We start from the raw sequence: 24515 nt of genomic DNA, 5'->3' as shown, positions 1-24515 counted from the left end.
TATATATATATACTGGGTATCATTTGGCTCAAATGCAAACCAGTGATGGAGATTTCAACAATTGAGCACCAGAGGGCAGACGTGGTGGCATCATGAGTAAACAGAAGGTGTTATCAGGCAGTTGTCAGAGCATTTGACAGTCAGTCAAAATAATTAGTGAATCAGTCAAAGAAGATGCTTTATATGTCACTCCAGGGCTCACATTGTGGGTTTGCATTAATTCTGGTGGCAGAATCCTACAATTACCCAGGATACAAAGCACAGAGGCCCAATGTTGCAACCGATGAGTACATTAGAACACCAACGTACAACCAACTAGCATCACAACAGAGACGGCTATGTTTGTGATATAACTGGAAGGCAAGGACTGATGATGCAAACATTTGTTTTTAAAATATGTAACTTGAAAAAAATTTCAAAAAATGTATTTATCAAATGTGTAATTAAACAAATACAATAGACAAATACATCCCGATTCACTCAACTGTGAAACTATAAAAAAAATTAAAAGAAAGAGGAGGCGGATGCTGCTCCTCTAGTAGAGAAGCCATGACTCATTGAGTTACCTGCTACCAGATCAAATGTAAAACTAACCAGTCCTTTTTTTCTTTCAGTAAGCATAAAGGTTTAGGGGATTCCCCCGTGAACAAATGAACAGCCTAAATGAAAAGACACTGCAGGGGAAGGGTATTCAGAGTTATTAAGATGTGGTGATTCAGGAGGGGTGTGGTGATACACTGTGTTGTAGAAATTATTTATTTAATAAGTAACAGGAATACGTGGCTCAAGGAACAATCAAGTTGCTTCAATAATGGTCTTCTGAGATGTTTACTGCAACTACAGGAACACAGCAATTGACACAATTAGAACAGCTGTCTGTCAAGACATGATAACAAGTTTCTGGCCAACTTATATATACTGTTAAACATACGAATGTTATCTTAATGAACGTATTCCAGGCTCTGTACTGAGTCAAGATAAAGGCAACAGCAACAACTTGCAGCAGATCTTGTTCTGTCCAAAAACATTCCTATCTACAGAGTAAAAGTAAGGCTGACATCATCGGGTCAGCTTTACTGACTTAAATCATTTTACTGACCRAAAGAGCAAATCAAAAAAGTATTTTTTCATTACACACGGAGTCTAGCTCATAAAAGAGTCTAAAACTGCCTCCTTAACTGGCTCTTTAAACTGCCTAAACTGGTTTACGGTTGTTTAAGCGATATCAAAAATGATGGAAATTTAAAATAAAAATAAAAAATAAAAATTCAGCAATCCTATACAAAGAAAAAAAAAGAAAAAATAGGATTGCCGTGATAAAAAGAAAAAAAAGCGAATTTGCTGTTTTATACTGAGAAAACCTTGAAATCTAATACCAGCCCGTACCATTGCTTTGCCTGTTTGAAAATAAAAATGCAAAAAAGAAACAACTGTTTTTCTGTTTTTTTTAATCTAAATGTTAAATCACACTAATTAAAAATTCACAGCCCTTGATTTTTGCTTCAGCTATTTAAATCCTAATTAAACTATCCGGTTGTCATTTTAGATCCGTGTACGTTTCATTCTCTCATTTCCCGTTTCAAAATAAAATCACTACCCACGTCCTCTAACCAAGCTGGCACAATGTATTCTGTCTTCATGAAACAATTAGGCGCATTCACTTGGGAAGCTTACGAAATTTACAAAGGGGAAAAGTTACGGGCGGACTGAGACCGTAGACTGAAAACATCAACGGTTACTGAAGCAGTAAAATCACTACCCACCTCCTGTATCCWAGTCGGTTCAGTTTATTCTGTCTTACTCTGGCTAAATCCACAGTGTTTGAGTTTTGATTTAGTTTTCTGACTCTGAAATAAAACATACGGTTGTTTAAGTGATACCAGAAATGATGGAAGTCGGCTAAGAAGAAGAGTCTTTAGCTAATGACTGGAAGACTGCTTYAAAACAGAAACCATAAGCTGCACTTGAATCCTATTCTGCAGAACTTAGAATATCAAAGTGATTTTGTTCATGATAAGATCACCAGTTCTCAATAAGATGCACTGACACCCTTGAAATAAGACAAACATATCCATGGTGAGAGTGAAAATGTAATGCACCGGGAGTTCAGGACAGGGTTTCCGGTTCAGTAAAAAAGTAACAAATGGTGCACTAACACAGAGGTTCTCAAACTGAGGTCCATGAGCCATATCTTGGTGGTCCTCAAAAATGTCAATAAATTGTTAATTTGGTTTTTATTTTAAAAGATACACATGGGGAACAATGCACTTGTAAAAGAAACATTAAACCAAACCAAAAATAATATTCCCATGACATTTAGGGATTAAAATCACGGTACAATATTTTTAAACAGCATGGGGTATTTGAGGGGGTCCCTGGAAATTTTTCACCCTTGCAAGGGGTCCCCAGACCCAAAATGTTTGAGAACCCCATTGTCTTTGCTTCAACCATTAAAATAATAAGAGAAAAACATAGCTTTTTAAAATTTTGCAATTGTCGTTTTTCTAGTTTAGTTTAAAAAAAACACCCAATTTTTCTTTTCGCATTTTTTTATACGTAAAAACCAAATAACGGACCATACATGGATTGAATTATTATACACCGATTCAAGCTGTTATCCGATTTTTCATTTTGTGCACTAAAGGGAAATGGGAAAAAATGTTTTTTTTTTCTTTGTTCTTTTGTTTCAAACGAAAAAACTAAATGATTGAATGGTACACGGCTTTAACAAAATGTAATTCTTGTCTTTATGTCAACCATTAAAATAAAAAAGTAGAATTTCTTGTTTTTGCAAATGTTTTTCTAATTTAGTTTTAAAACAAAAAAACCCCATTGTTTTCACTCTATTCATTTTATATTTATTGAAACAGAAAACCAAAGAATGAATCAAACCAAAAGCACAATGTTTGCATATCTACTGCTTACCGAATTCTTATTCAGTAAGCAGTAGATATGCAGTATTCTCAATCCTCCTAACCATCAAAAAAGAAAAAACAAAACATGATGGTGCTTTTCTAACTTTTTAATCAAATCTTTTTTCTTAGTGTACTGACAACCAAATGACTAATAAAATATATTAAATGGTTATTTTTCACAATATGTACCCTGTAAGACTGCACATTTACATTAAATGAACATATTCTACATAAAACTTGCAAAGATGGAAAATAAAAATATTTAAAAAAATTCCTGATACCACCAAGATCTCAGGAGTGAAACTGATACTCCTTGTGGTTGAACAAGGTTTCTGATGGGGTTTTAGAGCTTAAAACATCAAGTAGTAAATAAACACAATGAAGAACTTTTAGCAAACAGCTACACACAACACTTTAACACAGTGGTTGTGAAGCTAAAGGCACTGGTGTCGTCATGGACAGCTGAGCCCGCTCCTCCTCCGCTTTGTGCCGCTGCGCCTTTAAAAGCTGTGCGCCTAAATGCAAAACATGACATGTATGGAGGTGTTGAGTTGKTTCACGCCTGAGTGGGTTGCTTGAGACTTTACCAGCACCACTCGGGGACATTACCTTGTTTACTTGTGAGAGGAAACATCTGATAATCAAAATGTCTACAGAGGTGTGATTGGGCGAAGCACATGCTTTAATGGTACTTCAAAAGAAAAATATGTGTCACACACGTCAACAGTAAAGATAAGCAGACGTAAAGAGTGAGTGTTGGTGACAGAAAGAAATAACGTCAAGCTCTGTGTGAAATCCCACTCAGGTCAAAATCCCACTCAGGTCAAAAAGTTATTTAAAAGGAGATAATGCAGATATTGCTGCAAACATGGGTCATTCAAACCTGGATTTCCTGCCAGGATATTTGACCTTAAAATTAGCACATTGTACATTAGAGGTCGGGAGCAAAGAAAACGATCCCATATCAGCTGGTAATCATGAATCTGAAGAGGTCTAGCTTTTTCAATCATTTCCTATTTTCAATTTGTTCACACAGAGGTTGATTTCCTGGGCAGCCGAGGAAGCGGCTGTAAAACCAGGAGCGCCACGTGTCTGGGAAAATGTTATTTCCAGGGGGGTGACGGTATCACAAAGAATGTGGGTGAGGTTGTAACCAWCACGGCCCAGCTGGCACCGTGCCCCGCTGCTGCCTTTTCCACTGAGTTCACCCTATTTGTGGAGGGCTGGCATCTGAGCGCAGTTCGGATGAAACGTCAGCTGTGAGTCACATGGACCTCTGCAGCTTGTGGCGGCTCTGGCGCTGTATGATCTTATCTGAACCTGCACTTTCATTTTATGCGCCACAGTTATTTATAAGACAGTACGCAGAGACCAAACTGAGTACTGCTAATGCAACGGGCATGCAGGACAGCTTGGATGACATTTTGCACTGTGATTCTGGTGCACCGGGGGAAATCCCATTACATCTAATGCTGAATAAACCAGGTCAGTCACATGACAACAAAAGTGCTGGAAGGCATTGTCTCGTCTACAATGGGTCATGCAGAAAACTGGTTGGCTGCCATCCACCAGAAACTGTAAGGGCACCAGGATTTTTCAGTGTTAGAGGCTACAAATAATTGGACCTTCAATTATTTAAATGTGCAAAGAATACCAATAAAATATACGCTAGTTATTTTAAAGCAAAGCCTGTTGTAAAACTACAATGACATACTCAGTTTGCACATTACAAAGCATGCATGAAACAAATGTTTTGATTGGATGGCGAAATGCCGCCACAGTTATCGTTCCTGCAAAAAACAAAGTGAGGGGGAACGTAATTTGAAAGTGCGAGGTGATGATGGCGAGCTGTAATGTCGATGCATGGTTTCGGAAAACTGTGGACAACCAATCAACAAAATCCCTGAAAAGTGTGCCGCAGATTCGAGAGGATGTCATTGTGAAGCAACTGTTATTATTTATGTATGATTACACACTTTACTGTGTTTCGTCGGAGTGAAGTCACGACGGCGAAGCGCACTGAGCCACAGCTTTCTTCTTATAGCAGCTTTGCTCGACTTTTCTAGGGAAATTTGGAAAACGCAGCAAGCTTCTCCTTTATCTTTGACTGGTCACGCTGCCTCGAACAATTATAAACTCTACAAAAATCACTTTTCCCRGTTGCTATTGTTGGAAGGAATGTAAACACTCGACTTGTACGGCAAATGATCCCCCTTACTTCCGGTGAATGTGCATGCGTTATGACTGAAATGTGCAAAAGGTCAATTAATAAAAAACACAGAACACTGTTGTCACTTTAAACAAAAACATCTGAGGTCAGATGCTACACAACTAAATTAACTAAAAATACTCTGATGTTTTGAAAACAGTTGCATTTGCTTCAGGGACTGATGTGTTTGTGGTTTAAAAGGTTGATTGCACTTTGTTTTTACGACCAAAAAGTGATGGACCAGATTCACCTTCATGCTCCACCTGCTCCTTATTTAGCTCTTCTTTAGCCACCTGTAACAGCTCCATCTCTGCATCATATTAGCAAAAAAAAAAAAAAAAAAAAAAAAGAAGTGAGTCCCGTCAACATCAGCATGCGGGAGAAAATTGCACTCATTTCGTGTCCTGAACGCATCTGTCTGTCCTGTCACAAACACAGCGGGTGCAAACGTGACAGAGAAAAAATGTTTTTAAACTGTAAGCTTCAGCACTTACTGCAACAGATTAACAGAGTAACTCCTTAAGTTTGTATTTAACAAACATCTCTTTGTAGCAGAAGCCTCGTTAAGATGCCCAGTACCATTACCGTTACTGTACCACGGTCTATTCAGAGGACATGCTGAACGGAGAGAGGGGACTGAAACACTAGGGATGTCCCGATKCAGATTTTTTGGCTCCCGATACAATCCGATTTTTTTAATGYCTAGTCTTTCTGATACCGATCCGATAGCTTTATTTCTTTATTTCTTTCCAAGTGACAAGGTTGGTAGTATTAAAGCGAGCCCTGCTGTTCCCACCACGAGAAACCTCCAGTTTGCAGATTTTGCAAGCTGCAGTTTCAGTATCATTGTTTTCTATTGAAAAGTGTTCCCACACTGTGGACATGGTTGCATACTTGTGTGCGTCTTGACTTCTTAACGGCATTCGTAAAGCATGATGATGCTGAAAACTGTCGTGAAAACTGGATCGACCCGATCACGACTAAATCTGATTCTACCCGATTTTCAAAAAAATGGCCGTATCTGCCACCGATACAGATACCGAGTATCTTATCGGGACATCCCTATGAAACAGCCCACCTCTGTAGCCCCTCTGTACCTTCGAGTGAGGTAGTTACAGAAATGGTACCTTTAACTTTTAAAAAGGTGGGCTGGTGCAGCGCAACCGACACATTTGAGGTCCACACAACCGTGGGTTTCTCAAGTCGAACACCAGATACCTTTTGGATTTTAAGTTTCAGTGTGTTTTTTTTTCTTTTCTTTTCTTCAAGGTCGTCAAAATCTTTGCGCTACGTGCAGAGGAGGAAACAAATACAAACTTAACTGCCACAGACTGGCTACAATTATTAATATTTTGAAACTTAAAACCCTAAAAGGATAGCCTGGCCCTTGCCTTCCTATGCAGTTCCGCTCAGTTCTAGTTTCCCTTCACTGCTCCGTCTGGGACTTCTCCCATAGACGAGGATTTCTTCAGGAGAATTTCGTTTGGCCCAACCAGCAAACAGAAGGCGGGGTTTTGAACGACATTGATTTTCTGCACAGTGTCTGCTTGTGAGTTTAGCAATGGCAGTGGAGGAAGTGAATGAAGCCAGTCTGTGTTGATAAGGCTTCCAAATTAAAMTAAATTTGTCTGACAAAGCCTGCAGCATCATTTACAGCCGTCTGATTCAGCTCGGCACTTCTATCCTCTTAGGGTTGTTTACAGCGCACGCAATTTCCGGTCAGCTTCTTAGCTTAGCCTCCTTCACAGTGGAGCTGGCTACAAACGTCGCGGCCAACTGATCCAATCATTTTAAACTTCAACAGAGGCCACGCCTCCAGCAAGAATCGCTTCTCTATAGCCGAGGGTCCAAATCCTTGTACGAAGCAAAGCGAAGGACAAGGGGCTGGTTTAAACTAGACTACTAAAAGGATGTACTTGGATGTACTTTGGTTTGTGCACATAACGGGTAGGAGCCATTCACCGACTCCTGCTGCTCTTATCAGCAGCTTGAGAGACAGCAACATGTCACAGTAGCTGAGGTTTTTTTCAATGCCTCTTTTATTTCTGCACTAATTAATGTACTCTGAGTGTATTTGAGTACGGTAAGAGAGCATCTTCATTGGAGACTTATGAACTGCCAGAGGGAGCATCGACACTGAATGGGCTGTTTGTTTTAGCTATAKTATCTTCTGAAAGCGCCTATAGGAATTGTGATCAGAACAGAGTTTCTAATGCCTGGTGTGCCTATTTTTGACCTGATTTATCCCTTCCAACACTCTTAAGGATGCCCTGATTAACATGATGGCTCTAAAGATAATTTTKGAAGATATTCCTGCCATGTGTGGTGTTCCTTGATAACAAACGCGCTCGCAGCCTATGGAATGTGACGTGTAGCCAATCAGAAAGTGAGGTGACTGAAACACGTGGGGAATCCTAAATACAGAAGACAAACAAAACTGCCACGGCTCACAAGAAAGTCAAGTGGATTTTAAGACGTCTTTGTTTTGTTTGTTTCTGTGTTAAAAACAATCCACAAACTATCACCGTTGCCACTTCTTCATCAGCCATGTTTATTTACTCTGAACTCACGTTTGATCTCGAAAGATCTCACGAGATTTCCCATCTGAAGGTTCATGAGTGAAATCTGTTTGTGTGTGYTGTGTTGTCTTTTACCGTGAGGCTGTACATCCATGACTTTTTATCATCATGTGTCAGGTCTCTCAGGTTCTGAAAATCTACTGACAATTTTAAAATCTTATATGAACCAGGGACATTTCTAGTTTAACTAAATCTGACATGTTGATACTGTTTTCGTGAAGAGCTTTGAGAATCAGATGCGTCTTAACGAAGAGTCAGTTATAAAGCAAAACCTGAAAATGCACCTGCAAAACCCTGACTGAATCCCAGACCAGGTTCTGGTTGCCTCTTAGTCGTTATCTGCTTCCTACAAAATTGAAACACAGAGCTTGTGCTTTAAGATTCCCATCCCTTGCTGGCTGCTTTGGAAAAGCTTTTCCATGTTAATCTGGAATTCAATCCTGAACCGGAGAGAAAAAAAGACAACACTTCTTGGGTCTCAATAGCCATTCTGATAAATCCACTTCAGTGGGTTAATGGGTCATGAAAGATCAGTTGGATCTGCTTCTAACTCGCCGAATGAAACAACATCTCGTTGGAGTCGCTGAAGCCAAGCGACTCCAGCTGCTTCGTTTCTCAGCTGTAACATGAACTGACAGGAATGTGCAGCAGTGCTGATGCTGGCATGAACTGCAACCCATCTTTCATCAGCAACAAGCTCATTACCCAGAAACCTCTTGAGCTGAGCTGAGAAGCACAAAGGGCACCTGTTGGCAGAAACAATCCTGCGGGGGAGGTTAAAGGTCTGGTCTGGATTGTTCTGAACAACCACAGGAAGCTCGCCAGCCAAAACGGTGGGAACCTGACGTCAGAAAACACTGAGTAAATTAGACTACTCCAGCTAGAGCCGAGTTTGTGTCTGAGGAAATTCCCTCGATGCAGAAAGGAATCCTCGTCACTTAGCACAGTGTGATGTTGAGTTCAAGTCCAAGTCTTCAGCCTCGTTAGCAGTCTGTATTTCAGAGATTTACCAGCACTCACCYACAGCTGCTCCAGAGAAACATCAGGAAAACAGAGCTGCTCAGTGAATGGACACTTCCTCAAATCACTCCTTCACAAAGCAGGGATTTCTCCTCATCCTACGCCAGTTATCCAGTGAGAATGAGCAATATGATTCCTTCACAAGCAAATCATAAAGCCAATGGCTCAAGCCTTTTCAGCTATTCCTTGTAATGACTCAGCATTGCTTATGTGACTCCCTACACAGCTGCTAGCTTCATAAAAACATCCATTTTTCGTCTTGCCAAAGACCACACATATGAAAAACTGGGTCTCTTCCTGCCTCTCTTTGGGTTTCATGAATAGCTACAGATGGGGCCGTGAAGAGAGATTCTTTGAAAATCTGTTTGATCAGACAGAAATGAACAGCTGACGAAGCCACCGAGTCAAATCGGGCCACTATTAGGTTCGAGGAGGGATGCGGAGCGCCCTCTCGTCGTCTTTTTACACCAAGTCATCCCAGCTGCTGCCGCTCTGCCGGGTGCACGGTCCTCCCTCCAGCTYAGGGTTGTAAATTCAGGACATATAATGGGAAAGACCTACGCGCCACTCAACAGGTGCAGATCCAGAATGAATGGTCACCCTTAAAGTGAAGGGTTCAACAGCAGCATTCAGACCAGAGGACTACGCTTATAAAGGCTTTCATTAAACGACAGGGAACAAACCTATTTCATCTCAACTCATTTTAGAGGAACACATTTTCATACATTTGAATTAGGCAGTTCTACACAGCCAACATAAGTGAAACCATAGCTGGGAGATTCACATCCGTCAGCTGCATTTCTCATCTTTCTCATAAGGAAAGACCCGACATATGAGCTGCATCTCATGAAAGTGAAATACTGACCATGGTTGTATATTTCGCTGTGGACCAGACGACATGAATAATGGATGAACGCTTCTTTTGTTGTTTCGGATTTTCAAAACATACAACTCACCGATCAACGATACATTTCCTCACTGCTTGACAGCTCGACTCTCACCTAAAAGAAATATGTTCGTTCTGAGATATGAACTTGTTTAGTGATTTGTAAACAACCTAAAACGGATGTTTGTTTTCTCAAGGTGACACCCCAAACTGAATTTATCTTTCGGGTATCGAACACACACTCTGAGACTTTGTAGAGAAAGGATGTGATCAGTTTGCACTCCCTTCAGTTACACAGAAACTACTGCTGCAACATTATCTGCTCCTCCGCTGCTGGCTCTTCCCAGATAATGATCCTCCCAGAACTCGTCTCGGGTCTTCTCTTTCACTATCTTTGTTACCCAGATGAGGAGTCCCTCCTAACACAGTCACCATGACCACTGCACTTTTGGGAGATAAGCGAGATCTGAGATTTTACACGACTTTACTCAAATCCATAACAAAAAATGAGCACAAATAGCCCATTATTGTATTTCATTAGAATTTAATGGGTGTGTAAATTTGGGATTATTTCCTTTAACATAAACARATAGTTGTTTCAAAAATAAAAAAGACTTGTCTAAGAAATAAATAGTTGTCAATCCAGTCAGAAAACATACCCCACTTCTTCAAGTTGAGATAAGATGTTATTTGTTAATAATCTTTCCATACAACTTAATTTTAAAATGTCTGAAATGTCCCTTTAAAGTCCTGCATCAATCGTGTTTCTGAGATATCAAATTTAATTCTCAGGGTCAAAACTTTGGCCAGATTTTAGCCGCTAAAAGGAGCTAAAATCATAAACATGGATCCTCTTGTGAAACAGTCATTTTCAACCGTTTGAGGTTAAGTTATTCTGGGCTGACACGTCTTTTAAAAATACTTAATCAGACATAATCAATCTTAGTTATTAAAACAGCTTATGACATTTTATTTAAAGCACAGTGTTACAAATATTAGAAAGGCAAAATCTGATTAAAGGTCACGACCAGCTGATAACATAATAAAACACTGCCATTATTCAAAAAGGTACATTATTTTAACTTTCTCTGTGTATGRTAATTTGTGTGAAATAGTTTTACAGCTGAAAAACCCATGATTCCTGTGGAACCGCATATTTGCTAATGATGATACAAGACCAACTGTTGTCAGTCACATTCAAGAAATTCCACTCACTTCATTCTTCTTTTATGTCCACATGCAATCATTAAGAAACTTCCTGCACAAATCCAATAAAGGGACAACAAGCCCTCACATCAGCAGTGTAATGGCACAGCGTTGGCTTCCTGTCGCAAGAATGACACTATTATCATGGGGGGAAGAAAAAATCTGGATTAAAATTTAATTCGAGCCTTTCTAGTTTGTCTCAGCCCCTAATTTGCTGCAGCTGAAGAAACGACAAAAACTCATAAACACTGATTTAAAGAAGAGTAAAAACTCGAAGACATTTTTAATTTTCTCATGTTCTTATGCGAAAATTCCTTCATGACCCAACGATGAACCACATTACGCTGTAAATTGTAAAAGGAACAACTTATCTGATTTATTTAAGTAGTTTATGAAGTGCTGCATACTTTTTTGTGTCTGGGGGGCATCAGCTGACGCTCTACATGTTAAGGAGAAAGAGTCCTGGCATATGAACTTCATACCACAGTGACACCTAATATATGAACTTCTAGAAAAAGAAAAAATAAACTACACAACACATAGCGGTAACATAATGACCCCCGCATGCACAAATACACCAGAACTCAGAAGTCTTTCTTTATTCCTAATAAATGTCATACTACTAGGTGCATCCCAAAATTGCAGTGGTTTGGGTGGGGGTCTTTTTTTGGGGGGGCATTGGTTGACCTGATGGATAGTCCCTCATCAGAGCTAAACAACCAACGGAAATCTGAAGCTCCTATGTTTAATAGTTTTTGAGCTATAGCCATTTTTGTATGTCCAGATACCCCCTTTTCAGATAAATTGGGGGTCGGGGTGGGGGGSCACTGATTGGTGGGCCTGATGGATAGAGCTTCATCAGAACAAAAGGACAAAAGAAATCTGAAGCTTCTATGTTGAACACTTTCTGAGTTATAAGCGATTTTGCATGTACTGACACCCCCTCGTTGAAAGGAGCCCCCTCCTCAAATATGGGGTCTATCAAAAAACCGTTGGCTGGCGCAGTGTAGGTCAGACTCATCTACAGTCCTGKCAAYTTTCARGTTGATTGGTGCAGCCGTTTTTGTGCTACGGTTGACCAAAAAWCACTGAAAAAAAGTACAAAAACAATGTGACTCCCACTTACGCTTCYCGTGCGGGGGTCATAATAATCCCATACGTGACAAATTACTATCTGTAGTAAAGAAAAGAAACATAAAAAACTGTCATCTAAAGATGGACTAATTAAAAAATGTGGTCATAAATGAGGAAGTTTAACAAATGAACACTGGCGGCTGCTCTGATGATGCGCCGTTACTTTTCATGGGTAGTGACCTTTGTTACAGGACTGACTTGACAGGCACTTCTGTTTCCCCTTAAGATAACCATCCAGTTTCCTCAACTACTAAGTAATTTCAGACATTTTATAGTGGGGTTATGTGAAAAGCTTACGAACATTTAATATCTTACCTGTAGTAGACAGATCTAAGAACAAAGTGGAGTTTCAAAACTTTTCTGGCGTTTCACGTGAAAGCAATTTCTTAAAACTTTTACGCCACTGACAACGTTACACGGTTATTTCCATTCATGACAATGGAACAACAGGTTTAGCTTTGAGGCTTTTCTATTAAAAGCACACCTAAAATCGGCTTCTTTTATCCGAGTCACAGAAGTCTAAAGTTAAAACATCCCTCCTCGTTCGCTCCTTCAGGCCCCTTTAAATTCTCCCAAACAAGGCTGGCTAAATATTTACACGGCAGCCCATCGCTTGTTTAATGTTAAAGGAGCGCTCAAACAGCCGAGTAAATGAATAAAAAAAGAAACGGCTTCAGACAAAACACCTTAAGCAAGTGATGAGTACCAGGCCACTTTACATCGGTGGTCCCACAGGATCGGCCTTCCTTTTCAGGGCATGGTAGACAGGGGTCTGCTCGGGGGGCTTAGTGTTGAAGCGCAACACTGCTGACATGGCRGTTTCGGTGAAAAGCATCAATCTCTGCGTTTAGAGTTTGCTCAAGCCCGGAGAGATTAAACCGAGGCGCGGTGGATGTGAGGACGTGACGGACAAAAGCATCTGATCAGCTGCCGTGATTAATGCAAAACGATGACGTGTGCACAGGTGGGTCACATGAAAAGGTTTACCTTCATACTTCTTTAGCAAAGCATCTTATCGACTGTTAATTTGGTACAGCGGAACATCATTTCACAAACTAGGAGGCAGCACAATGGCTCAGTGGTTAGCACTGATGCCTCACAACTAGGGTTGGGCAATATTGACAACAAATTAATCACGATTAATTGGGGTATTTAGCCAATAATGATTAATTTGATGATTAATCCCCTGGAGTCCCTGGACACCCTTGTCCCAGTCACATGACCAATTTAGTGGGAAAGATTTGCTCTTCATAAAAATCTGTTCCAAATTATGTCAAAATTACAGACTACAGGCTATACATCAAATTTTAAATTGTGTTGAATTACATAACTTTTTTTTAATGTTCGTCATATTTGAAGCAGAGAGGAGCATCGAGTGGACTCTGCCTGGTGGCATTAATCGTATTAATCGTCAAGTGCCAAAAAATAACCGACTAATGTTTTTCTGACAATTAATTGCACGCGATACGATTAAGTCCAACCCTACTCACAACATAGAGGTCCTGGGTTCGATCCTCGGTTCAGACCTGGGTTCTTTCTGTGTGAAGTTTGAATGTTCTCCTCGTGTTTGTGTGGGTTTTCTCCAGGTACTCTGGTTTCCTCTCACACACCTAAAACACGGACAAAAGGTTTCCCCTGGGCCTCCCTTGGAAAAGAGATCTGTGATCTCAATGAGACTTGCCTGATTTTAAATAAAAGGTCACTAATAATAATAATAATAATAATAATAATAATAATAATAATCTGAGGAATTTACATTTAAGGCATGGGTGCTTTTGGCCAGTTGAAATTCCAAGGTAAAATCTGAATAATCGGTTTATTTCTTTGTTAGCAAGTTTGACTCATTACTGCAAACAAAACCTCAGTCTGTCATACTATCTCTCCTTCCCTCCTGTCATCACTCGTCATCAAGACTCAGCTACTCTAAAGGGCTCAGTATACTTGATCCGAAACAGAACAGTCAACGCGCGGTCACGATTGTCTGACGTTCGTTTTCACACACACCTTTCAAAGCCCGAGACACACTGCTCCGAGCTCCTGGGAAACCCCTCCCACCCATCACACAGAAATCTAATGTAAAACACAGAAGCATTGGTTGATTAGCTCGTGGTGTCATAAATCAGCCTCCAGCAGATGAATTCTCAGATTACTTCATGCCTCCTTCAAGAACAGAGTGAAGCTGTGAAGTTAGTTTATAGACAGAAATTAAGTGCTTTTTGTACACTAATTATTGCTTTGGATGATTTGGAAGAACAGACAATTGATCTATATGTCAATGTTCAGTTCAGTTATAAAAAGTTATGTACTCGTGTGGTTCCTCCATCCACTGGGTTCTAGGTGTTCCCCAAGGCCATCTCCCAGAAAAAAAAGATTGTTGCTCGAAAAACCTTCAAAGGGATYTGACCTGGATTAAAGTTGACCCCCATTCTGCCCACTGAACACTCACACATGGCTGGAAACGGCTCTAATAAACGCCGAGTTCATTTCATCCTCAAAAACCAAAAATGAGACCCTGAGGACATCCTCTGCTTTACACCTTGACATCCTGTCCGTGAACACTTCGAACAGGATCAAGGACAGGCAGACTTGGAAAAGTCCAGTCCMCACCAGGAACAATCTCCTCTATGTAAGGGGAAAAAACCCATCCTGTGGCTGCAAAACTGTTTATATTAATAATCATTATTAATATAATTGTTTCTACACTGTTAGTAACAGAATCTATCATGATGACATTAAGTCTCTGTTTTTTTCTTTGGATAGAAACAGAAAATATTATGTTTTACTTTTTTATAGTTCAACTGTAGAAAGTGTGTCATCATGTTTTGGTTAAAAGCTCTCCTCACCTGCGTCTTCCTTGGCCTTATCATGCAAGGAGGGAGCTGTGTATGAAAACAATTGTTTTCCTTTTCATTTTTAAAGCAGCTGAAAGAAGCCTGGGTAAGAAGTTGGCATGCTTGTTTTTCTGTGATTTCACTGTTCTCTATATCTGTCTGCAGTATGAAATATGTTTGTGCACAATAAATTACTGAGGTCTTTACCTGATCACTTTGTGAATATTTTTTCCACTAGTCTTTGTACCAAGAATGTGGACAAAGCACTCGTTTTAGAACAGATACTCCTTAAAAGTGATCGAGGATGTGCACCTAAACCTTCTGCAGGTAAAAATAAAAGAATAAATAAATAAATAAATAAATAAATAAACAAACAATCAAGGACTCACCAAACTTTACTGAAAGAACAAGACAAAATTTGTGTGCAAAACTTTTACACCCTGCAGCACAAAGCTTTATGAAATAAAAAGATGTTCACCTGCGAAAATGAAGAAATCTGGGAAGAGTTGTGAAGGTTTGCCTCCTCTCTAATGTTCTTAATCCATAATCTGTTTACAGATGGACAGATCCGTTTTATTCTTCATAAATGAGGCTGTTCTACCTGCCACTAAGTCAAAAAAGTGCCACGGTCAGTTATAGAGCAGTCAAAGTTCAGCCTCAGAGGAAAATACTTGGATGGGAAGAACAAAATATGCCCAAGGACTAAATGTAAGAACTTGGAGTTTCAACAGATCTTTGACCGAAGCACATCTTTACCTGAATAAATTGCATTCTAAGCATGAAAAGGTCCTTTCCTTTACATTCTGCACTCCAACAGGCTTACATTTTAAATGCTTCGTGTGATGTTACAGTGCAGCGAAGCAATCTCACACTGGAGGACAGCGCTCTAATCTGTGGTAAATCGCCAGCAACTGTAAAAGTCCTGCTTCTTCCTGATAGAGAAAAGAACAACAGCCATCAGCAGGAAGAGGAAACAATGTCCCAACGTCACAGCAAGATAAGGCATGTTAAACGCTCAAAATCCCAGGACTAAACAAAGGATTCAATTTGTACTCGAGTAACAATTAAACCGTCTTCTCCATCCAAAAATGTAGAATTCCTCACGAAGCAACGACAATCTGCTGCTCAAATGGAAAGCTTCAGAGTTCCGACACGAGGTGTTCCTCTCAGTCTGGTGCCGCATTTGTCTCATTTGGCAAAAAAAAAAAAAAACGAAGGCTGGTTATTAGATTCACAATCTGGCACACTGAACACTGTGAGAGTGGGGCGACTGATAAGAGACAACGCTGCACCAGTTTCTCTATGTTTGAACGAGAACTTACAGATTAATTYACTTATTAAAAAACTTCTGACTGGCTGATTTTGTCTCTTAACGCTCACATGGAATTTTGCAAAAGCTAAAAAGTTTATTTAGATCTTGACTGGACTAGCCATTAGCTTGTCAGTGTGGTCAAAATAAAACAATATAGTTATTGAGATATTTATTGTCTATAACGTTTCCACAGAACCCAACTTCAAAAAGTCTGCCTTTCACTTTAAGAGACAGTTATGTTAGAGATTCGTAATTTTTCAGTGAAATTATTATTTTTAAACCAACTGATAAGCAAATACAAGCTGAATCTGTCTTTAAATATAAAAATTTTTGCAAACATGGACATTTTTTCAGGTTTTGCAATATAGCTTATTGTGCCACTAAATACAAAGTTGGCTTTAGTTACATTAAAACAAATAATATTAAATGATAGCAAGAGGTAAAATATAAATATAGAAATACTAGTCTCATTCCAGTTCCTACTATTTTGTAACCATTTCATTTTTGAACAACATGTATGGTCATTGTGGAAGTTTACTCTATCTTTTGTTGTTACACTTCAGCTTGCTAAAGTACGTGTTTATTTTTTCTGTGCTTCCAACATTTTGTATTAATATTCATTAAAGAAGAGTACAACTGTTACACATGCATTTAAACATAAATATGTTAAGTTACAGAACTGTATGTTGGTTTAATAAACATATGTACACAAACATTTGTAAAAATAACCCTTTTATTACAGTGGTGTGGTCCTCTAGTAGCTTCAACAAAAGACTGTGGACCCTTCCATTATTTAAGTTGCTCATTCCTGCACTAAACACTGAATTGAATACCCATAACTCTTCTTCTTTGGGTGGCAGCGATGCAGACGAATCTATACTGAATCCTCCTTTTCTGTTAGTGTTTACCTTCAAGCACATCACGGGACAACTTCTCTCCTCCCTCGTGCTGCTGTTCTGTCTGCGCCTCCATTAGCAACATAATGAGAGCACAGCAGCAGGAGGAAAAAAAGAGCTCCAAACTGGACACATAAATGCAAGTTTAGCTTGAAAAGCTAGCATTTGAATGTCTGTTTAATGAGCACATGCCAGCAGATCTGTCATCCTGTCAGAACAACGCTCTCCAGCAGAGCGAAGACACAAAGAGAGCCGATAAAACCTGCCGCAGTAAAARCTGGAGGACGCCCGAGCGATGAGCTGCAGATTTTAGTGTTTTTGGTGACACGCTGAAGGAGGACATGCTGCAGCGGTCACCTGTAGGTCAGGTGTCACTGTCATGGAACCCATTGACTATGATGGAGGGTGTTGGGACCATAAGGCAGGAAAAGTGCAACAAAGCAAGGGGGAGTCAAGGGGGCCCATCTGTTGTGGGCCAATAAACAGGGGCTTCTGTGAATGAGAATGGAGGCGCTGAAGTTCTTTCCCTTGCAGACAGAACCATTAATCAGGACCAGGATGAGCCTGCTGGGCTTAAAGTGACAGGTCAACAGTACCAAACTGTCTTCCTCCTCCTCCTCTTCCTTTTCCTCCTCCTCCCACTGTATCTCCATTAGAGGCTGGAGGTGTCAGTTAACTGCCACTCTGTTGTCACTATCAATGTTTTCACAAATGCCCTTAAAAAATAACAGAAAAAAGCTACACAAGATGAGCAGAAAGATTTTGATGTTAATTCCACCAATAAACAAATGTTTGAAGTTGCTCTGCTTCCAGGAAAAGAAACAGCTTCTGCGTGACACAACTTTCTACAGAAAAACTATTCCTTAAATCGAACTTGTCGATTTCGATAGCTCGATACTTATCGAATCGAAGTATTATAAATAACAAAAATGTTAGAAAAACTGTTATTTACTGCATCTAAATGATGCAATACATTTTAGTTGTAATTATGACTAGTTGGAACAAAAAGAGAGAGATCTCAATTTTACTTTATGACCAGTCATAATTTAACTACTGATATCTGAAATATACGTTTCAAATAATCATCAATTTATTGCAGATATTTGAATTAGAGCCTCCATACAACGTGATGCTGAATTTGACATCATTTACAGTATATCAGAAAGTAATTAGAGATACACTGCCCAGCCAAAAAAAAGAATGACCACCTGGATTTAACTCAGGTCTATGATGTGGGGTTGCTGCAGTGGTCAGGTCTAGATTCAGCAACAGTTTGTGCACAAAGAATGAGGTCAGTTGTCTACAATGAATGACTAGGTTATTCCATCAATGGATTTTTTCTTCCCTGATYTGATGGGCATATTCCAAGATGACAATGCCAGGATTCATCTGGCTGGAATTGTCAGAGTGGTTCAGGGAGCATGAGACATKATTTTCACACAGGGATTGGCTGCACAGAGTCCAGACCTTAACCTTATTGAGAACCTTTGGGATGTGCTGGAGAAGGCTTTGTGCAGCGGTCAGACTCTACCATCATCATCAATGCAAGATCTTGGTGAAAAATTACTGCAACACTGGATGAAAATAAATCTGGTGACATTGCAGAAGCTTATCCAAACAATGCCACAGTGAATGTGTGCTGTAATCAAAGCTAAAGGAGGTCCAACAAAACATTAGAGTGTGACCATTTTTTTTTGGCCAGGCAGTGTATCTCAAATAGGTATTTTGCCTTGTCAAAATTAGAGATATTTTAACTGTTTGTAACTGTTGCTGTGGTTTTGCTATCTTTGTTTTTGTAGGTGTGGAGCCAAGAAGTCGGGGGTGCTGTCTTGTGTTTTCTCAACATATATAGTATTTCACATATCTTCTAATCTCTCTTTCACTCTTTCTCATTACATTTCACTTTTTTCTTTCTCTTTCTTTTTCTCCTATTAAAAAAAGCCGCTGATGATGAAGAAGCTAAGATACTAATATTCAGATATTCAGTTCTGCTTTCTACTGAAGTGGCAAAAAAAGAAAGAGATATTTTAACTAACTTTATCTAGTCATATATCTGGAATGTAAGCYTAATGAAGCCAATTTTGTCACAACGGTCTGCCATACTTGTCTGTGTTTGCAGCACTGGCTTCACTTTGCTTGATACGGCTGCTGATGGGGAGATGTTGATGTCTTTTTCATACACTCAGAATGTTCTACCAAGTGGAACTTTACCCGACGGTGGAACACATTTGATGCGTTCCTGCTGCGAGTCTGCACCAGACTCTCCAGCACATTTTACAGCAAAGTTTATCAGACGTTTGATACCCGAACCAACTCCACACCACAGAATTACAGTATATTTATCGTAAAGTATATAAATCTTTCTTAACTATTTCTTCTGCTTCTTTTCCCAAATGTGGATGCCTGTTCACTCACAGCAGTTGAGCTCATTTTGGCGCAGATATCCACCGTGTCGCAGGTAGCATTGTTAGCGTAGAGTAGAGTGGTAGCACCAAGCATTGTCGTAGAGGTGTACATCATCACGCACTGATGTAATGTACATCGATCAAATTACTTTAAAAGGATATCACCGTTATCAAAGCTTTTTTTTTTATCGTGATCTATATCAATACTGAATTATTTTCCAGCACTATTTAGCAGTGGCAAGGGTCACACAATATCCTGAAAATTTATACATTTTAATGTGCGCAATATCAGAATCTCAAAGGATCAATCACAGGCACAAAGTAAGCAGAATAAGTAACAAAATCTGCAAGTTCAGGTCAGCAAAAGTGTCCAATGCTACAAGATAGTAGGTCACGTCCTCAAGGATGACTAAATCTGCTGCAGTGTTGGCACGCCTGACCCGGCTCAGTTCTGCCTACTCTGATTTCTAGGAATATCGCAGGATAAGACTGACAAACTGTTTCTGTTTCTATTTATTTTATATTCATTGCTTAATTTCAAACACATTTCAATCACTCTAAAAATGAAATGTTGGATTTACTAAACCATGTTATGTCAACTAGTTCCACTTAACTGAGTTGAGTAAATTCAAAGCAAAATACTCGTGTTCTTTGGTTAAAAAAACTGGTGTATTGCTTTGAATTTACTCAACTCAGTTAAGTGGAACAGTTGACATAACCTGGTTAAGTAAATCCAACATTTCATTTTTCCTTTTACAGTGCATGTGTTCTGGTGTCAAATACATTTAAACCTTTACTTGGAGTTCAGTTTYTTGTAACACTGAGCTATTTTCAGCCTGAAGAAGACTTTAGCTCCAGTTGGCAAACACATCTACATCCCCAGAAATAAGATAAGATACCCTCCGCAAACCCAACAACCCCTCAGCCTGGCTTTAGAGGAGGGGCAGAGAGGGCAGACCAGAGATGGTGGAAAGACGGAGGACTTTAATAGTATGATTCAGCAAGAGTATCAGTTCCCACAGATGGCAGGTTGGGTCCTATTGGTTTACAAAGGAGGAGAGTGAAGAGAGCCCCGCCTCCTCCAGAGACAGCAAGCACATCAGATCCAAACCAGATCATATCTGCTCCAAAACAATATAAAATCTAACCAAGTCTAAAATTTCACCTCAGGACAAAAAAATAAAATAAAAAAAACTATAAGTACATCCTTCCTTCACAGACAGATTGGTTAATTAAATCTTAAATCTGTTGTTGCAGACAAGCTTCTGGAGGTCCTGAGTGACAGCTGGACCGACCTCTGGATGAGGTTGCCTTTAGTGCAGAGCAGGATGTCCTGTGATGTCCTCACACTCAACCACAGACAAAACCACTGGAGACTGGCAGCTTTCACTCTGTCATTAACTGACGACAGGGCAAGGAGAGAGTCAAGACGGCAGAATTCAAACAGTTTTGTTCAATTTAAAGACCCAGGTTTTGTGAAGGTCTGTTAAACTTTTCTCTTCTAACCTTTTCAGCCTTTCCCACCCATTTCCTGTCCTAGTATCTGACTGTGACAGCATATTGGACAGGGTGTGCTTAAAAATACGGTAGGTGGACAAGTAGCAGAAAAAGGAGTGTCAGGTTTTAAATCTTTCTACAGCAGATGAACAGTATCTAAACTGTGTGTCTAACAAAAAAGATGCTGTCAAACTAAAGAGCAGCTGACCGCCACTCCGCGATGGTGAGGGTTGCTTCTRATCAGACGTCATAAATACTTCATTAGTGTTACCATAACAGTCACTGAACCACACAGTTGACATCATATGATTCTATCCAGTTCCATCTGATTTTATGAGGTGCAAACACAAAAGAAAAATAACATGAGAGTGATACTTAATGTTTATTCTTTAAAGTATTTATCTTAACTTGAAGGTCAAATGAGAGAAACAACTCTGCATGATGCGACAACTAATGATATTTCAGTGCTTTCAAACAGAATTCAGATAAATAATCACAGCAGAAACAAGTGATAGATCAACACTGAAGACATAATTTTTTCAGGCTTTACGTTCTTAGAGTACCTGTAAATCGTGAAAAAGTAGGAATATTGGATGCCATCCAAAAAAAATGCCTATGGTGCGTTTGGTGCCGTAAAAACCAACCAACCAACCAAAAATAAATAAATAAATAAATAAATAAATAAATAAAACAAGCGAAACAGTACTCGGTACTACACAGCAAACTGTTGGAAGGTAGAAATGCTACGTTCCAGGCGGAGCGCGGGCACAGGGCATGTGTCACGTACCATACTGTATTTTTTTCAATGGGACGAAATTTACGTTAATGTTTATGTTACAAAATTTTACAAAGTAAGAGTAGTACAAGAGAAAACAATGACGTTCTTTACTGCACGGTTTCCGTGATCTTATGGGTAGGGATGRACCGGTATYAAAATTTCAGCCGATATCGATATCAGATATAATTATTGCTGTTATGGCCGATAACCGATATTTACCGATATTACACAAACACACAAATTATATTATACATATACGCACAAACACACTTGGGTCTTTTTTTTTTTTGATATGGTAAATAAATGACCAGATCTTTGACATGGCTCCTACTTCAGTTATTCCTGGCTGTGCGACATCAATATTACTATCATGATCAAACAGATGCTGCTCAACCAACCGTCTCCCCTTCCTAAAACAGAAACACAAAACTAAAAAGTGGGAAATCAATATCGGATGTTAATATCGGCCCAGTTTTAAATATCGGACTGATACGATATTCTAAAAAATGACCAATATCGGCAGATACCGATATCAATACCGATATATCGTGCATCCCTACTTATGGGGATTACCGCATTCTACTGCTAGTTAGGGTTCATGAAAAAGTCTGCGAAAGTCTGAGTCCGCAAACTGTGAAACATGGTCTTATGGTCATTTCAGATGTTCACCAAAACATTCAAATCCTAATTTTATAATGAGTAATAATAGGAGGGGACTTTTGTTAGTTGCAGTTCTGATAATGAAGTATCAGATATAAACAGTCATCATGACCAGAAAATAAGTATTAAAGTCCATCAATATTGCAACATGACCATTTTTTTTGATTAGGAATTTCATTGTTCTTCCACCACCACAGGTGTAAAAAAAAAGTTGCAATAAAATGTATTTTTATAGGACACACTCAGTATTTTTTTAAAACTTAGGTTTGACTAAATTCTGTCAGCCTGACAGTGAGATTACTCATCGTCATGTTTGGCATCATGTGGGCATCAGCTTTCACCGCTGTGGGCAAACAAAAAGGGGATATCCATCTGCAGCTCCTCCTCCGCTCCGTCAGCCCGACAATGGAATCTGGGAAGCAGCTTATTAAACGTGTGGGCATGTTTCCTTTCAAACACGAGTCTTTGCACTCGCACCGTGGCAGGACACAAACACAGAATGTAGGTCAGGTAAACAGTTTGTGTCTGTTCCCTCCCTCCGCGCCCGAGCTGAGCCGATGGTAAAAATCGAACTGTGTTGTTTGCTGAGGGTGACTCATCCCTCCTGGACAAACYGAGAAGTGGAACAGACCTTTCGGAGGGCCCTGTCACACGATAACATGTCAGACAACCTACGCTGATGTATGAAAATTATGTCCAACACACTGAGGATGGAATTAAAAATTAACTGGAAACTTCTTTTGGATGTATAGATATGTATTGTTAACAAGTTGAACCAATATATAACCTTCCATAGCTTGTCCCTAACAAATACAGAACATATACAGGCATATTTTTGACTTATTCAGAGCTTATCTGCAACATTAGTGTAACTAATGCTGAACTTGATTATAGCATGTTGGTGCATTTTGCAACCATCATGTGACATTAGACATAGAAAGGGCAGATCTGCACCCCAGTCATTAATTTTGCTTTGATCAACATGCCTCAGAATACACCCATAACAAATACAGACACAAGTCAATCAGGTTATTTATTATGTTGAAGAATAGTTAGTTGGTGGTCTTGGTGGTCTACAGTATTTAATGCTCCTCCATCTCTGTGGTGACAGTTGTAGACCACCTCAATATGTTAACTTTGGAGACTAAAATTCCCTTCCTTGGACTAAAATTCAGCTTGCAATATGGCCAAAATGCCCAACTCCTGCTCAGTCACTGGCTCAGTTTTAATTGGAGGTATCAACGAATTAATAGGATGACAATATTTCCCACTTAAAAAAATATAAATGAAGAAAGAACAGCAATCATCTATGACTTAGCATATTTAACTGATAACAAAGAAAGAAGGTTAAAAAAAGTAGCAGCTACAGCCAGTTCACTGTAACRCACAATGAAATTTTTAAGCAAGCCTGGCCTTTAAAAAAATCACAATTTTTAAAGTACTTTCAAAATAAAGTTCCAATAAAATAAACAAAAAAAAAAAAAGCTAAAAATGATCAACTGTAATTTGATGCTTAAAAACTGACCCATAAAGAAGATGAGCCCTGTCTCTGTAATGCAGCTACCAGATTCTGCATTTTCAATTCCCACATAAAAATGTCTTTATGAGGCAATTACGGAGCAGACGTGAAGCTGGCACCCAGCAACCAAAACATGATGACGACACAGAAACGGAGCGCACACGAGGCGGCGCACTCCCAAACACAAACATGATGTCAGTCTGTAAGAATGATGCTGTAAAAACGAGATTAAACTGGCAGACGACTGCAGTTTTAAGGAGTATCAGATGCTTTCATTTATTCCAGCTTCCAAACTGGAAAAATACAGATTACATAAGAGCAGATGGCCGCGTATTCCTGGGCCTCTGACTGTGTGTGTGTGTGTGTGTGTGCACATGTGTACTTGTTTCTGCTAGAGAGTGAGGGTCACTTGCAAAATAGTTACTATCAAAGTGAGGTGTTTGGTGTAAAGTGAGGACCCTTTCCCTGTCTTCCCTTTTTTTTGCAGCTCTACTGCACTCTACTAGCTAGGTTTAGAAATATGGTGTGAATTATGTTAGTTTGTCATAGACCAGTAATGGTTAGGGTTATGGGAAAATGACTGGCTTAGACATGAATGCAGTTACAAATATGAATGAAATTCAATAAGTACAAGGATGTGTGTGTGTGTGCCACATATACATATATAT

At 39.5% G+C, this 24515-nt stretch overlaps 1 long non-coding RNA gene across 1 annotated transcript in view; it reads right to left on the bottom strand.

The window, feature by feature from the left end:
• Positions 1-24515, bottom strand: part of LOC106517468 (uncharacterized) — a 28985-nt gene that overhangs the window by 908 nt on the left and 3562 nt on the right. The gene's annotated exons all lie outside the window — the stretch shown is intronic.

Source organism: Austrofundulus limnaeus, unplaced genomic scaffold, assembly GCF_001266775.1.
Source record: "Austrofundulus limnaeus strain Quisiro unplaced genomic scaffold, Austrofundulus_limnaeus-1.0 Scaffold49, whole genome shotgun sequence".
Lineage (NCBI taxonomy): Eukaryota > Metazoa > Chordata > Actinopteri > Cyprinodontiformes > Rivulidae > Austrofundulus > Austrofundulus limnaeus.
The sequence above is the reverse complement of the archived record's forward strand: the minus strand, read 5'-3'. Positions and strand labels throughout refer to the sequence as shown.